Below are 17,380 nucleotides of genomic sequence, written 5' to 3'. Positions count from 1 at the left end.
CTATAACTTCAAGTGAGTGTTAATCATGTCGATCATATCCTTAATGGCTCATATGTTGATTCTAGTTAATTAATGAGTGTTATGCGTTATATCCTATAAACACATGCAGCAATCATTGGATATTGATGGACATCGATCTGGTGAAAAGTCACTTGATAATCTATGACTCGATGAGAAAACCACAACAAGACTACCAAGATATGATAGATATTATCCAGAGGTAATTTCGGGATCTCTAGCAACTATATATACACACAAACATGATGATTAACTATATCTGATGACGTGACAAATTTTTTATTGGGCAGTGTTTGAAAAACCTTTATTGAGAAGCAACACATGGAAAAATGCAAAGCGTCACTGAATGTAATCCCTTTGAAAGTAAGTCCCTTGAATCACATCATCTTTATTAATTAAACATATAGCTTTCACCGGATCACCAGATTGGATGACAAATCTTTTTCTCGTAAAGTGGTGTCTGAGGCAGGAACAGGAGAACAACTACTGTGGTTACTATGTTTGCAAGTTTATCAAGGTGCTCTCCCAAAGAACTCCTACAGAGAGACTCAAAGTACGTTAAAAATACACTATATATTCATTTAATTATTATTATTGATTGTGTTACTATGTCTTTATATATATATATGTACATATATTAATTTATTTTCCTTTAATTCAAACCTGCAGACTCGATGGTTGGAGGAAAAGGTCATACGGCAAGACCAAATCAAAGCAATTCAAGAGTCTATAGCCGGATTTTTTAATGAGCAGGTCATCGATTCCAAGGGCGAGTTCTACTTCGATCCAACACTGCCATTGAAGCCAAGCTAGAGGATGAGAGGAAACTTGTTATGTCACAACAACTATAATGCAATCTTTTGTAATATATGCACATGAAATAATATAATGTAAAATACACATATGCATGCATGCATGTAAATATATATATGATGCATATATATATATATATATATATATATATATATATATATATATATATATATATATATATTTCTATGCTTGAATTGTGTGATTTAATACGTTCATTGTGCTTGAACCGAAACATACTATATGCACGTATAAATGTATAATTAGCAGCGTACAATACGACTTCGAAAACCTATTTTGAAAAGAAAACAAAAAAATAAAAAGAAAAGAAAAAAGAAAAAAAAACCTTTAGTCCCGGTTCGTATTACCAACCGGGACTAAAGGTGCCGGCCATCGTAGCATGTCAGGAGGCACCTTTAGTCCCGGTTGGTGTTACCCACCGGGACTAAAGGTCCTCCTTTAGTCCCGGTTCCTGACCCGGGACTAAAGGACCCCCTTTAGTCCCGGATGCTTGCTCCCGGGTGGGGAACCGGGACTAGAGGGGGTTCCCCACCGGGAGTAAAGCTCGGTTCTCTACTAGTGCCCCCAGCTCCGCCGCCACTGCCGCCGCCCCACAGATCATGAGCCTAGTTGCAAATCCCATCAAACCAACCTTAGATCCGCACTCCCTGCTGCCCGATCTACCTTCCCATGGCAGTTTTGAGGTCGATCCACACCTCCACGAGGCGCATTCGATGGAGAACGGCGACCCACTCGGTGCTGCAGCTGGTGACAACAAATGTGAAGACAGTGAAGGCAAAGAGGAGCAGGAGGAGGAGGACGAGCGTGAGGAAGTAGAGCCTGAGGAGGCAGGAGGTGTGGCAAAGTGCATCGGTGAGGCCCACGAGGGAGAGCACGAGGAGGACGCCCAGCGTGACAATGGGCCGCTTGAGGATCCACTCATAGTCCATGGTGTGGCTGTGTGAGACGCCGCCCCCAGCGTGATGATGGCAATGTCCCAGCATGCCTGCGCTGTGGAGGCCCAGCTCCTGGTAGAGCTGCCGTATGAAGAAGAAGAGGAAGAGGTGGAGCTTGTTGACTGGGATGACGACGCCGACTTCAAAGCTGCCTCTCCCACCGTAGCTGTCGCCTTGGGTGGAGCGACGCTGGCAGGGCTAGGAGCTAGGAGCACTGCGCCCCCCTCTAGGACATATCTGGCTCCAAGTTTCGGTCGATCCTCCGCTACAGCCCCTACCGGGACCTCGGTCCCCCAATCACCTGCTCATGTGCTTGACGCCCCTGCCCGTGGAGTTGCCGTGGCGTCAGCCTGCCTTAAATCCATCCTGGTTTGGCCTACTGAGACCTCTCAAGCTGGGAAGCCACCAAGCAGGGGTGGCAACGGGTGGACCAGGAGATTGGCGAGCCATCGGGAGTCAAGGCAATGCATAGTGCTCCTATTTCACTAGGATGGCAAAGCGTGAAGACCGACCACCGCCGCCAATGGCGAGATGCCTCTCCACTTTGGGATGTCACTGCCCTATGCCAAAGCCCAAGCGCACGCTTGAAGTAGGTCGTGAGGCCTTCTTTAAGTGACTCGCTGGCCGCTGCTTCAGGTGCCTCGCCTCCGACCACCTAGTTGCAAACTGTTGGGATCTCATGCGTTGCTTCACATGCAAGGGTGTCGGACACTTCGACCACTCCTGTCCTGCTGGCCAGCCATGCACGATCTCTTCCAAGCTATGCCCCCCGATGCGCCCATCTGGGTGCATGCTAGATGGACTTCCTTAAGCGACTCGCTGGTCACTGCTCTAGGAGCCTCACCTTCGACCATCAGGCTGCAGACTGCTAGGATCTCGTGCACTGCTTCACGTAGGCATGAGTGTTGGGCACTTCTCCTGCTCCTGCCCTACACACCGACCGCGCGCCATCTCCTTTAAGCTTCACGCCCATCGCGACTGTTCCACCGACATCACCGCCAATCCTGCAATGGATTACCGCTGGGCACTCCTTGATGGCCATGGGGTCAAGGCCATGGAATGTGGCCGTGTCCAACATCGCTCACCTGTGAGGCACGCACATGGGAGGGACTACATCCTAAATGCCTCGGAGGACTGGGAGCGCATCCGCTCATGCTCTCCAGTCTGCCAAGGAAGGGCCTAGGATGCGGATCTCCAGTAACCCTCCTCTCACCGTGTTGTTCGGGCGCACGTGCACTTGCCTATGGCCTTTTGCTAGTTAGGGGTGACAGATATGGAGCCAACGGATCGCGAGCGTTCCCGCGACCGCTCACTTTCGAGGCCCGTTGTCATGGGGGTCCTCGGCACAACTATGAGCCCCCTAGGAGAGTACCATCCGCACCTCCTCTTCAGGATCTTTGTAACGGTCAAGTGACACAAAACACTTTAAATGGCAAACCGACAGATAACACGCGACATTATGCCCAAAAGACTTAAATTGATTAAAGATAAATTACTGAAGTTATTAATATACAACCATAAAAGGTAGCTGTGTACAAGATTATGTGGTTCACTCTCTAGGATTCAACTCTTTGAAAAATTCACTTAAATCTTATCGGAGTTAACTTGTAGCTCATCTTGGAATCGCCTACTCCAAGGTCTACTAGGAGCGGTGAATAGAGCATTGGCTTACATTGACTGAAATGACATTACTTGCAAAAACAACTTATCGGCAGCACTATGAGTACATTTCGTACTCGCATGACTTAATTCCAACATATAGATATTTGATGGATGCAAGGATATTATTAGGCATTTGTACATTTGTAGAAAAGCAATGACGTTTGTTGGTGTTTTGTCATTCGACGAGTGAATTTATATGAATGTCACGCTGCTCTAGGAAGATGATGGTGGCATCTAAAGACAGAAGGAATTATACTAGTTCAGGCCGGAGCGCTATGTCCAGTCTTAGAGAAATATCAAGTGCGTGTTACTTGGTTGATTGCTCTGAAGTTCTTACAACGGAGGTTGCAAGAAGAGCAGAAGAGGAAGGAGAGTGGAGTGGGACTGCCCGAATGAAGTCTCAAGAGTTCGTCTATTTTTCCATGCCCTAGAGGGATGCCCTGGCTGCCCTTATATAGATTCCGGGGTCAGGTCATATACAAAGAGATAGGTTCTCCTGACCGAGCGGTCGTGAGCCTGAGGGAAGGGAATCTAGCTATCTTGGCTTGCAAGGAAGGCCGTCTTGTCTTAGCATGAGAGCTCATCCGAACGTGGTTGTCGTCATGGTCTTCTGTCCACGTCGTGACATGGGGCGGTGTGGTGCCACAGTGCCGGCCGTAACGACACTGTTGGTACTATGGTGGTTCGCTAGCCGTCCTATGTGACGTGATCTCGCCATGACTTTCATCATCATCTCCTAGTCTCCGGGGGCGTCGTATGGGAGTAGGTAGCTGACCCAGGGTCATTGGTTATCTTGCTGGTCATGGAGCCAGTGGCCACGATCCCGAGCTCTGGGGTCATGGCCTTCGCTGGCTTGGTTGGCCTTTGAAGTCAAGACCATAGTCGTCGGCTTTAGACATCACAGTGCACTCAGCCGATAGCAAATAATGACGCAATTTGGTGCATGAAAAGTACATGCACAAACATAATTTTTCAATAGGAGAATACCTTGTTTCTAGATCCAAAAGACTTCTGCTTAGATAAAAAACAACTCACTCTTTTTCTTCAAATCCTTGTATTAAGGCCGATCCAATTGTATGTTCATCGGTCGACACGTACAACTTAAAAGGCTTGCCATGTTATGGAGGGATCAACATAGGTGGAGACTTCATGTATTTTTTGATTTCTTCAAATGCCTTTTGTTGTATGTCACCCACTTGAATTCTTGACCAGTCTTCAATTTCAATAGAGGAGAGAACGGCAAAATCCTTTCTGATAAGTTTGAGATGAATCTCCTAATAAAATTAATTTTGACAATCAATGATTGTAACTGAGTCTTATCTGTTGGAGGAACTGATTCATCAATAGCCTTCACGCTCTTCTGCCCAACTTCAATTCCTCTCTCATGAACCATGAAACCCAAGAATTCTCCAGGTGACACCCTAAAGGCACAGTTGTTTGGATTCATCTTCAAACCATGCTTTCTTGTACACTCTTAGGTCTCTTGCAGATCAGCTAAGTGTTCTTTGTAACCTTTGGATTTCACAACTACATCATCGATGTAAATTTCAACTATTATACCGATCAACTTATGAAAAATATAATTCGTAGCTCGTTGATAAATTGCACTAGTATTTTTTCAAACCAAAAGTCATTATGACCCACTCATACAAGCCAATAGCACTAGGACACCTGAAAGCAATTTTAGGTATATCTTCTTTAGTCATGAAATTTTGATTATAACCTGCATTATCATCCATGAAACTGATGACTTTGTGTCCTGAAGCCGCATCTACTAGCAAATCGGCTACTAGCATAGGATAACCATCCATTGGTGTAGCCTTATTTAAATCCCTGAAGTCAATGCAAACTCTTAACTTCCCATTCTTCTTGAACATAGGGACTATGTTTAAAATCCACTCTGCATATTAGCACTGTCTAATAAACTTAGCTTCATATAATCTTGTAATCTCCTTTTTGATATCATCAAGCAATTGATATTTAAATCTCTTTGGAGCTTGCTTAAATGACTGATATCCATCTTTTGATAGGTAGCCAATGTTCCACAATCGATCAGCTTAAACCAGGCATTTCATAATATTCCCAAGCAAAACAATCTTGATATTCTTTCAAAAGATTTATATAACTCTTGTTTATACTCAGGATCTAATTTAGCACTTACATACATTGGCCTCGTCCTATCTCTAGGACCAATATCAACTTCTAATATATCGATCGATGCAAAACCCTGTCCTAACTTTCCTTCTGTATCATCAATTAGGGAATCCATTAAAATAAACTTTTAGAGCTGATTGCTTGGATTGGCTGTTGACATTCACCCTTGATCTGGATGACGCCTCCTTCCCAAACCTTGCCAGAGAAGCACTCACAGTCCTCAAACTCCCAATACGCTGGATCAGCTGCTTCCACTCACACACGTATCAACTTGAACCACCTCAATGTTATCTCCTTGCCATGGAATAAGATATTAATGCATTGTTGATGGAATGCAGCAATTGGCATGAATCCAGTCATGACCAAGGAGCAAATTATATGTACGCCTTTACCATGATGACGATGAAAGTAGTAGGCAGAGTCTTACTTCCAATCATCAATTCAACGTTGACTGGCCCCTAGTCTTGGATGTGTTACCACCGAAGTCCTTCAACATCATATCAGTCTCAAGCAAATCTTCAGGACCCTTCCCAAGCTTGTAGAACATGGTATAAGGCTTCAAATTGATAGCAACACCTTCATTGACTAACATCTTAGTCATCGGCTTCCCATCAACAAAATCCCGTCATGTATAATGCCTTCAAGTGCTGATGTTGAGATGGCTTGTCAAATATAGCTTGTTGTGACTAGAGGGTTAGCTGTGCCACTGCTTCTTCAAGGTCCTCTTCATCAGATTCTTCATGCTCGTGTCTTGAAGGAGCCCTGAATTCTGTAGGTAAATTAAAAGCCATTTGAATATTAGCCTATGGCTTACCCTTATCGGTTGTTTGCTTGGCGCACCACACTTGATGTTTGTTAGCTTGATCTCTTTCTATCTCCCGGCTCCTCAAGTGCTGTACCCTTCTCTTCTGACTTCTTGTCAAACCTCATGGGCACCATTAGCCATCTTGCCAAACATACTCTTCTTCTTCTTCATCGTCAAAATCAGCCCAATTTTGATCACCAACACGCTTGCCGAGATGATCATGAACTCTTTCATTTTTATGCGCCAATCCATATCATCATGTTGGTAACTTAAACGCTTATGGATAGATCAGCGGTTGGTTTGAGACTGCCTAAACTCCCAATATTGATCACTACATTCGGGATAATTATTCTTGGTAGGCAATCTCTATCCTTCATTCTAGCAATGCCTGAAGAAAGGACAATTCTATTATGACTCAGCTTGCTCTCTTGCATACCTTTCTTCTTCACATTGATGCATGTACTCCTCTTCCTTAGGCTAGCGGCGATAGTCTTTCTCTTGCTACTGCTGCCATTTATTCAATAAAATTCGAGAAGTAATGCAAGGACACATAGCACCGGCCCTGGAAGTCTCACCCTGCTCATATCGGCTCTTTTGCTGATCATGTTGCTGTCTAACCTTCTTGTATTCATTAGCTGATATCTACACCTTAGGATCGACTGATCCATTTTCCCTAACTTTAGCTGATGTCATAACCTTAGTCTTCCCCTTGGCCAACTGGATATCCACTATATTCACACCTATCAAAAAAGGATGTCCATCTATACCTATTGATGGCTTCTTGGTTGGTTCAGACCTGATTTTTCTTGTTCAATAGCCCTCTGAATGTGCTGACAGAAAATTCTACATTCATTAGTACTATGGGTATTAGCATTATGAAATTTGCAATACTTCCTCCTTTTGAGCTCCTCAGCTGATGGAATTTTATGATTTGGAGGCAGCTTCAACTGTCCTTTTTCCAACAGCAAGTCAAAAATCTTATTGGCCTTGGAAACATCAAAATCTTATGTATCTTCAAATTCTTTCACCCAAAGATGAGACACAGTTTTCTTGCCCCATGTCCACTTAGCAACTCCAATCTCTGCATTTTCTTCATTAGAGTCTGCATCATATGGATCAACTACAGTAGCAGAAGCACTTTTCAAATATTTTTCCCTGCACAAAGACTGGAGCTAGCCCTCAAAAGCTGACACCTTCTAAACTAATTGAGTTAGATTCTCAAATTCTTGACCAATGAACTTTTCTTTGATTGGCGGTGACATCCCTTGAAGGGCCAATTCAGCCAATTGGCCATCAGACAGATTCAATGAATAACATTGGCTCCTGACATATCTGAATCTTTGAATAAAATTAGTGCCTGATTCATTATTTCTTTGCCTCATGCTTGTAAGGTCAGTAATCTTCTTCTCTATAGTTCCAGTATAGAGGTATGTATGGAACTTCTTTTCCAAATCGACCCACCTTATAATGGAGTTAGGCTCCAAGGATGAAAACCAAGTGAAGGCTGGTCTAGACAAAGACAATTAGAAGAAGCACACTTTATATGCCTCTTCAACAGATGCTTCTGCTAGATGAACAAGATAATGGCTGATGTGTTTCATGGTCAACACATCATATGTTCCTGAAAAATTTGAGAAATCAGGAACTCTATAGTGTGGACAAAGAGCTACTATGTCAAACCATGTTGGATACGGGCTCCGATATCTGCCCACTTGATCTTTAGGCTTCAAACCAAACTAACTTTGCATCATATCAATTAACCTGTTGATCGGCTCATCTAGATTCAAACCTGCAGCTGGTAGTCCTTGCTGACCCTGAACATGCATTTTTTGGCCCTAAGTTTGAGCTCATTGACCTTGAGCTTGGAGCATCTAAGTATTATGGTTATACGCCTAAGCATTCTGGTAACATGGATGAGGTGCATACTCATAAGTACTGGCATGAGAAATAGCATGATATCCATCTAGATAGTCGATTTGAGCCATCTGAGATGCAAATCCTAACAACCGACTATCAAAATAAGTTGGATCAGTATTTCTAATGATCCTCTGGACTGATGGAGCAATTTTATGGGCTAATTGGGGCATCTGATATGAAGTATTATATGCTCCATGCGTCGGCCGTTGCACAACCTGCTGCGTAGCCGATGAAGTTGGCTGTTGTACCATGTACTATTGAAGCTATCTAGGCGGAGGCTGAGCCATCTGTGTAACAGGAGCACCTCATGATTGCTGCAATGGTGGCTATTCTCCTATTAGTTGTTGTGCGAGAGGGTCCTGAGCCTATCCTTCTGTTAACTGCTGTGTCAAAGGATTCTAAACCTGCCCTCCTGGTAGCTGTTGCACTTGCGACTGCTGAATCTGCCCACTATTCAGCTATTAAGGATCTAGATAGATAAGGAAAATGGAATTGCTCTCTTTGACTCTCGTAGCATAACATGCCTAATACATTGGGAGAACTAAATAGAAACTTTGATTCCTCACATTGGTGACTTCATAACATTTCCTTCCCATGATCTAGGCACTATCAAGTTATCCTATTTCTAATTTCTTGAAAATAGTTTGCATTTCCACCATTGTCAAGATATGAGAGGCTAGATTAACTAAGGAGTTGAGGATTATGTTAACTTATAAGGTTATCGCTAAAGCACAAAAGTTATCATATTAAATAATTGACACGACACAACGTTCGGGTTATATGAGGTTTTACATGTGGATTGTTCGTGTAAGTCAACCACCGCTCCGATACCCGTCTTGTCGCGGGGGTGTCAACAGGGAAATTTTGATCGCCGTGCAAACACATGATAAGACTGGGAGATCTGCTTAACTCCGAGAGTAGGACAAGTTGGTTTTTGAGTCATTCGGCATGTCAGTCAATTTGACCCTGCAATTGACAAGAAAAAGAAAATAATCAGTAATTTAAGGCGGAACATGCCTATGTTGCTCCAGAAAGTTTCAATTTTGTGGCTAAATAGCCGATCTGATAAGGCTATCGACTAAAGAGTCGATATCTGACATGTTCGTGATATGAAATAATCAAAAGTAAATGCTTTCGGCTATTATCAAAGGCCAATTATGTAGATCTAACAGCCGATGATCATGAATCATGTGAGAGCACAATAAAGATTATCATAAATGAAAGCATTCGCATTGATTAGATACTCTACTAGCTCATTAACCAATATAAAAACAAGATAAGCATTTAAAGAACCAGTATGTTCACAATGCGTAGGCTATCGGCTAAATAGCCAATTCTAGTTGTTTTGTCGTATAACATGCAAACATTCAACCATCGAGTATAAATAAATCTACAAACTGATTAAACTCAATTTATTGTTCTATCAATAGGCCAGTTAGTTGATGCAGCATTGACAGTGGGACGAATAGATTGAAGATTTACGATCGATAGATCTACTTATATTTCAACCGAATCATGAAAGCACGTTATATGCGTGAAGGCATACGCTATCGGCTAAATAGCCAATAGAAACATGGTGAATGAACATCGTCATGTTGTCTTAATAGATAAATCCACTAACCAACAACATTCAATCTATTGTACTACCAATAGGTCAGTCAGTTGATGCAGCATTGATAGTGGGACGAATAGACTAAAGATTGATAACTAATGAATCTACTTCTTAATAGAACGACTTCGAATATTCACTATGTTTGATCGAGATCAAGATAAATTAGTTGATAAATAGGATCTAATCGTCAAATGGAGAATAAGCGTGAGACAAAAGACGATAGATCAATATGATAAAAACCAATGAATCTTTGATCTAGATCTGGTAATTGGTGATATTGTACTAAAAAGTAAACTATCTAATACAAGATCGGTAACTTTGATCAATATCAGTAACTATAGGAGATCAATCAGCTGATGCAGCCTTGTAACTAACGATACAAATTGATAACTAATCTTATATTATGGCCTATAAGAGATCAATTAACTGATGCAGCCTTACAAACTACAATATAGATCGATAACTAATTTATACTACGATTTGCAAGAGATCAATAAGCTAATGCAGCCTTACAAATAAAAATATAAGTTGTGACGGTACTCACAAAAAAGCTGGAGGTCAATCAGCCGATGCAACCCTACTCGCTTGAAGAACTCGCCAAGATCTATGTTACTCCTACTCTTAGGGTGGCGTGAAAGCTGAAAGGTAAATGAACGGGTTTGTGTTTGATTGATTAGTCCCTATTACAATAGCCAGGGTATATTATTTATACCCAAGGCCTAAATACGAGTCCTAGATGAACAAGACCGGTTACAAACTTGGAAAATAAGAAAACATCCTAAATTAAGGTAGCTTGGACTTCAATCCTCCCTTTCTATGAAGTCTGACACGTCTTCTTTGCTTTAATTATTGCTATCTCCACATCGACAGAGGCTGACTTTGGCTTGACGATGACATCATCTTTACTCAACCAATTCCAATGGCAATCCAATTTAGCCGATTCCGCATATATTACGGCTTTCGCAACAAATCCCCAAAATCTCAGGTCTTCACGTATCCATTCCAAAATTTGGTGTCAATAGGGGGTCGTCGCCACAACTATGAGGCCCATAGGAGAGTGCCATCCGTAGCGCCTCTTTAGGATCTTTGTAAGGGTTGAGTGACACAAAACACCCCAAATGGCAAACTGATAGATAACATGCGACATTATGCCCAAAAGACTTAAATTGATTAAAGACAAATTACTGAAGTTATTAATATACAACCATAATAAGGTATCTGTGTACAAGATTATGTGGTTCACTCTCTAGGATTCTACTCTTCATTAATTTTTTCTCTTCATTAATCTTGTCCTTGGTGATGCCGTTTGAATGAATTCAAAGCTGGCGATGATGACCTATACACGTTCCTTAGGCTACACGATTCCTGAAAGAAACAAAGATCGAGATTGAAGAGAATCGATGACGAGATAAAGATTGAGACTTGATTTGGAACTTGGGAAGAGATATCTAACATGGATCTACTATTGCACTATTTACAACTAAGCTCAATCTAGTATTGTTGGCCTCTTAGGTAAGTTCTCTAAACAATCTCACACTTTCTGTTAACTGATGAACGCTTTGCTATATGTGGTGGACTCTCCGTTAGGTTGGGTTTTGAGATGACTTGGTTCTGATTTGACTCTATTATGGTTGGCGGACGCTCCGTCGAAGGTGATGGACACTCTGTTACTTGGCAGATGCTTCGGAGAATGTTCTGATGGCTTGGGACTCAGGTATTTCTAGGGTTTATGGTCATTAGCGGACGGTCTAAGCCATGTAAAATGCTCCGGTGAGAACTGGGAGGTTTTGGGTTCATAGCTGACTGGGCTTATAATTTGGCGGACGCTCCATGAGTGGTCACAGACTCTCCGCTGGGAACTTGGTTTTCTCAGGTACTTGGGTTTCTCACACTATAATTTGGTAGACACTCCGCGTTGTATCACGGACACTCCTCTGGCTCATGTCGATATAGGATAAGTCTCTACTGGGTAGTTTTCTAGGACTGGTGGATACTCCGTCATATTGGTGGACACTCCGCTAAATGGTTGATAGAACCTATGTTCATGGGTGATCTTGGGTTTCAAGCCTAGATGTGTTGAGTTGTGATCTATGCATATGCAAAACAATCATAGGGTAGTTTAGGTGGCTCACTAGGCTCAAGATAGCTAGGTTTTGATCTAGGTTTACTAAGTGCTACTATAAGTTTAGGATTAAACTAGAAATATGAGGATATGAAGATAAATTTTGAGATTGGGATTTAATCCTTAGCTCTGAGATTTGAGAGCTTCCATAGCCAAAAACTTGAAGATCCAACTTCTTCTTATATAAGCTTCTTCATCCAAGGAGAGATTGGATTCTCATGGGTTTCCTCTTGCAATATTTCCAAAAACATGAATTAAAGGTAACCATAGGATGATTAAGTGATTGAGCTAGATGAAGGTCTCTTGAACTTACTCTACATCTGATGGAACCACCACCAGCAAGAAATCTTCAAGCTTTCACCAAAAACCACAAATTAAGCAATTGGAGAAAAATCTAAGAAATGAGAGCTACTCTTCTTGAGCTCACCATGGACAAGGTTGAAGATGTTGATGGTGTCCATGAGGTGGTCCTGGTGCTTCTCTTCTTCTTCTTCTTCTTCTTCTTCCTTTCCTTCTTCAATCCCTTCCCCAATCCTTTCTCTCTCTAGTTCTAGGGTACATCCTTGTTCTTGGGTTGTAGAGAGAGAGAGGGAGAGTTGCAAATGAATGGGTGGGTGAGAGAGTGGGTGAAGGGATGTGGCTTTAGCTGATAAAATGTCCAAACTTGTGCTGACATGTGGGTCCAACTTCTATAAATAGAAAACAACTCATTTCCCACTTACTCTTCACTGAACTATGATGTGGCGGATGATCCGGTAGGACTAGCGGATTGTCTGGTAGATTTCTATCTTTGCTGAATTGACTAAGTCTTTGAGTGTCTTTGGGTTGATGAACATGATATCATATTTGAGTATACTTCTTGAGGTTGAGTTGGTGTTGATGATGTTAATAGGATGATTACCAATCCAAGTAAGTGTTCTCCACTGCTTTGGTTGTTAGCCTAACCATGGTTATCTGGATATGCTTATGGGGTGAATTGATGAGCTTTCCACGATCAATCTTGCTTAGAGCACTAGGGATCTCCACAGGAGTTCGGCAGGTAGCTTTCTTTTGATGGTCCAAAATGAGAGCCTATATTATAGCTAACTCGGGTCGTTATACCCGTGCACAACCGCGACCATCAGCACTCTGCCCTAGTGAGTCCAGATCCTCTAGCTGACCTGTTCAGGAGGCTGGTCCAAACAGGAGGCATATGTTTTCGAGAGGAGGATCCCATGTTCTAGGAATCCCTCTGTGGTGGGGGAGACACGGGGCGGGGCTTGTCGCTACCTTGCCACCGCGAGGCCCCTAGAAGTGAACTTAGCAACTCTTCTTCAGGACCTTTGCATTGAGTTACACACACATACCTGGTACAGGGCATACCGAACAACTCAATCGATTACACACTTAGACCTCCAACTCGTAATTGGAACAACATTGACTATTTGAATAAATTTGAATGATGAAAGTTACTAAACAATCTAGTGCTTCTAGCTCAACTATGAACTTAACTTTAGTTTACATCTCTTGTCACTCATCTACACATTGAATTATACACAACTCATCTTGGAGACCACCCGTTCCAAGGTCTGCTAACCATTGCACTCATCGGAGCTAATATTCAGAGGAATGTCTTGCTACATGTAAAACAACTTAATGGCTGCACTATGAGTACATTACGTACTTGCATGACTTAATTCCAACATATAAGATTTTGTGGATGCAAAAGGTAGTATTAGGCATTTGTACATTTGTGGAAAAGCAATGACGTTTATTATAAGTATGACATGCTATGTTCTACTGCTAGAGTGAAAGTATTCGTATAGCATATATATAGATCAAAGGCGCTCATAATCCATCAACAACACTACCATGGGTATAGAAAGTAGGAACAACTGAATGGTTTCATCTCAAAGGACTTTAGGCTTTTAAACTCTGCAGAGGTGTACAACTATACCCACACGGAAAATGGGACTAACCACCATACATCGGGTTCGGTAGTAAGGGTTGTCTCATGTTCTCCAACCTTTCCCTAATCTAGCCCAAGTGTCTCATGAAAGATTTGACTAGTGTCCGGTCAATGTCCCAGACATTCCCGACCGGTGCAATCCCCTTGCTAGTTTCACGGATAAACTAGTCGCAATTAGTTACTTGGCTTGTCGACCCCATCCACGACATGTGGTCTGTATAGGTGGTTACTCAGAATCATGTATCCCAATAAATGGTCCTTAACTGCTCCCCGAGCTACGTCGCTTGAGATCCCACACTCACAACGACCTACCGCTCGCATGAGCGAAGTTACCAAAATTGTATCCAAGTTAAAACCCTTAAGTGAAGTGAATCCTATCTAGATTTAGGAAAGTAAGTCAAGTTGTACCCTCATTGGTTTTTTAGTAAGTAATTATCCAAGTGTAGCATTCTACACACACAAGAAAGAGTTCCCTTCTCATGCTCAACTTCTACCGTTGCTAAGCAACTAAGAAATAAGCAATTAAGTGTTTCCATTCCCTTTGTTTAGATGAGAGGCTTCTACTAGATTAATGTGTGACTCTAAGTGTAGAGTGAACAAGAGTACTATCCAAATCTATATGAAATGCATAACTCATAATGGAACTTCATAAGTATCCAAAATAGGGTTCATAGTAGCAGGGTGCCTGCCTGGTTGTGCTGCCATTCTGACTCATCAAAGCCGACAACAAGGACTTGTACACATTCCTTACTCGAGTCGATTCCTGAAAAGATCAAGAGAGATCCGATTGGAGAGATACACCAATGCTTAGAATGATGAGAAGGGGTATGAATAGATAGGAATAGATTATCAACTAGAACCTGGGAAGAGGCATCTAACTGCTCTACTCACTACTACACTCTGACCTTTCACAACCATGTCGTAACCCCCATCGCAACCGAATTTCAGCCTCGGCGGTAAGCTATCGACAGTGATGGTCATAGCCTTCACCGTCGGCATTTGGGACCGACTGTGGTGTACACTAACACCATTGATTGGCTTATGATTTGTCCATGATTAGGTCCATACTTCTGTCGCATTGGAGCAGGACTCGGCTATAGATGTACACTAACACCGCCGCATTAGCAAATGGTCCGCCTGTGTAGTGGTCACCAGCACCGTCGCCTTGTACTTCGACCTGACTATCAGCGGTGTGGGTTCATTGTTGGTTCGACGGCTGAGATTCTCATAGAACCGACCAATTTATAAGAGTACAAGTACAATGGTAGCCCACAAGCAGTCGCACTGTCATACTTGAACCCATATAAACCCGGTAGTCCATCGAGTACCACGATAGGTCTCGATAAACGATTTACAACAACCAAGATCGTACATGATTCAACATACATGTCACATATTACATAAAGTTCACAGATACATTTTCATCATCAGAGTATGAAACAAAGTTATTACAAACTAAGTTTGATAATCAAAAGCGGAAGCAAATTAAGTTTGAAAGTAAAGTTTCCAACATAGTTTAATACAGTGCCGAAATACGATCACAATCCACAAAAGCATGTAGAGGGATTAATAAAGAAGCCTACCCAAGGCTTACTCCTCATCCACAGCGAGATAGAAGCAACTCTTGCAATAACCACGATATATAGTGCCATCTACAACAATGGGAAATAAAATCCTGAGTACGAGAAGGTACTCAGCTAGACTTACCCATCATAAACCAGAAATAAAATGACTCCAAGGATCATGCAAGGCTATATAAGTGGATGTAGCTTAGCAACATTTTGCATAAAAGTGATTAACTCAGTTATATAATTATGATCCTATTATCAAGTTAATTATGACTATCCATCTCTAAATTAGCAACTAACCTGTGCCAAACATGTGGTATATCATTTTAAAAGCATACAATAGTAACCATAGCAGGTATTATAATTCCATATTCATTCGAACCATCATGTTCCATAACACATTTACTATGATGTTGGTACTAGCCAAGTTTCTCACTATCCGGGAGAGATGGCGATTCAAATCGATTTCAACCAGCTGGGAATTTATTCCTAACACAAACCCAGGCAGGCCAGATCATTAGTCGCCTTAGGTCACCTTTGGTATAACTCAGGTCCACATTTCGTGGGTTCGTACCGCGCCGCATAGTCGGGGACACCAAATGCTAGGACGTTCAGGCCTATCCTGCCCTTGGACTTAGTCTGGTTCCCTACAAGGAGCACACAACAGAACGGGGCCCGGCCTAAGTTGGGCTACTCAGCTTCGCAGTCGGAATGAGTTATCCGGCCAGCTAAGTGATAGACATGCGTTTAATCTTGTCAAACAGCACCAACAACGGTACGGTCCTTAATTGACACAGATGGAATCACATGAGTCAACCTACGCATAGACTCCGCCCGGCCTTGATTTTCTTTTACCCCATGGTTCTGTTCCACGATAGCAAATATAGCCAACCGTGCTCTGGTATCCCCTATATCTCGCAGGTGACAGGAAATCACCCAACTTCTACCGGTCTAAGCATGGCTAAGCATATATTCGATCCTGGACCTACACAGGGTTAACGGTGTATATATCTGGACAAGGAATTTATATGCATCAAGTGGTTCCATTCACTCTTATGACCTAATGCATCAATCATAAGGACTTAAGTAATCATTTGTAAAATATTGGGAGACTTAGAATGCTCCAGGGCTTGCCTTTCAGAAAGGATGTGGGGCAGTGATCAGGGCACTCCGAAAGCTCTTCTGGGTTCTGCTCCTCGCCTTCGAGAGCTGTGGCTTGAGGATTCTCCTGCTGGTCCCCTTCCTCTACTTCGTCGAACTCCAGCAACGTTATTTCTTTCTCCGATCCTAGATGCATGAATATGGCATAAGGTATTGCGAATGTATGCATGCCGATAAGTATAATATAATGATATGTGATGAATGCATTCTTGTATGTATTCTTAACATCATGGTGCTGAAGTAATAACAAGTGTATCGTGTTTTACTGAGTATGTGCATATCTCTTCTTACTTACTCAATCAAACACTTCAGCAGTTCATGTACCACACTACAAAACAACAGCTACTTGTTTTACTCATAACTGAAGTTATATTATCCAAATGTGGTGATCTTGGACTTTATGGAAATCTTATAAAATTGTCTACAACTCTTATTTAATCACCAAAAGCTAATTCACAATTTATCTTAACCAAAACAGACAATTAATCCAGTGCTGTCCAGAAATTCCAGAGAGCAAGCAATTCGGAAATACTAACTTTAAACAGCTATAACTCTTAAACCCTTTGGCCTATGGTCCTGAAATTTTAACACAAGATACACGAAGAAGTTATCTACAACTTTATTATTAACCATTTTTACAGCAAACA

The sequence above is a fragment of the Miscanthus floridulus genome, chromosome 4 (assembly GCF_019320115.1).
Source record: "Miscanthus floridulus cultivar M001 chromosome 4, ASM1932011v1, whole genome shotgun sequence".
NCBI classification, from domain to species: domain Eukaryota; kingdom Viridiplantae; phylum Streptophyta; class Magnoliopsida; order Poales; family Poaceae; genus Miscanthus; species Miscanthus floridulus.
This window is presented reverse-complemented; position numbering follows the sequence as displayed.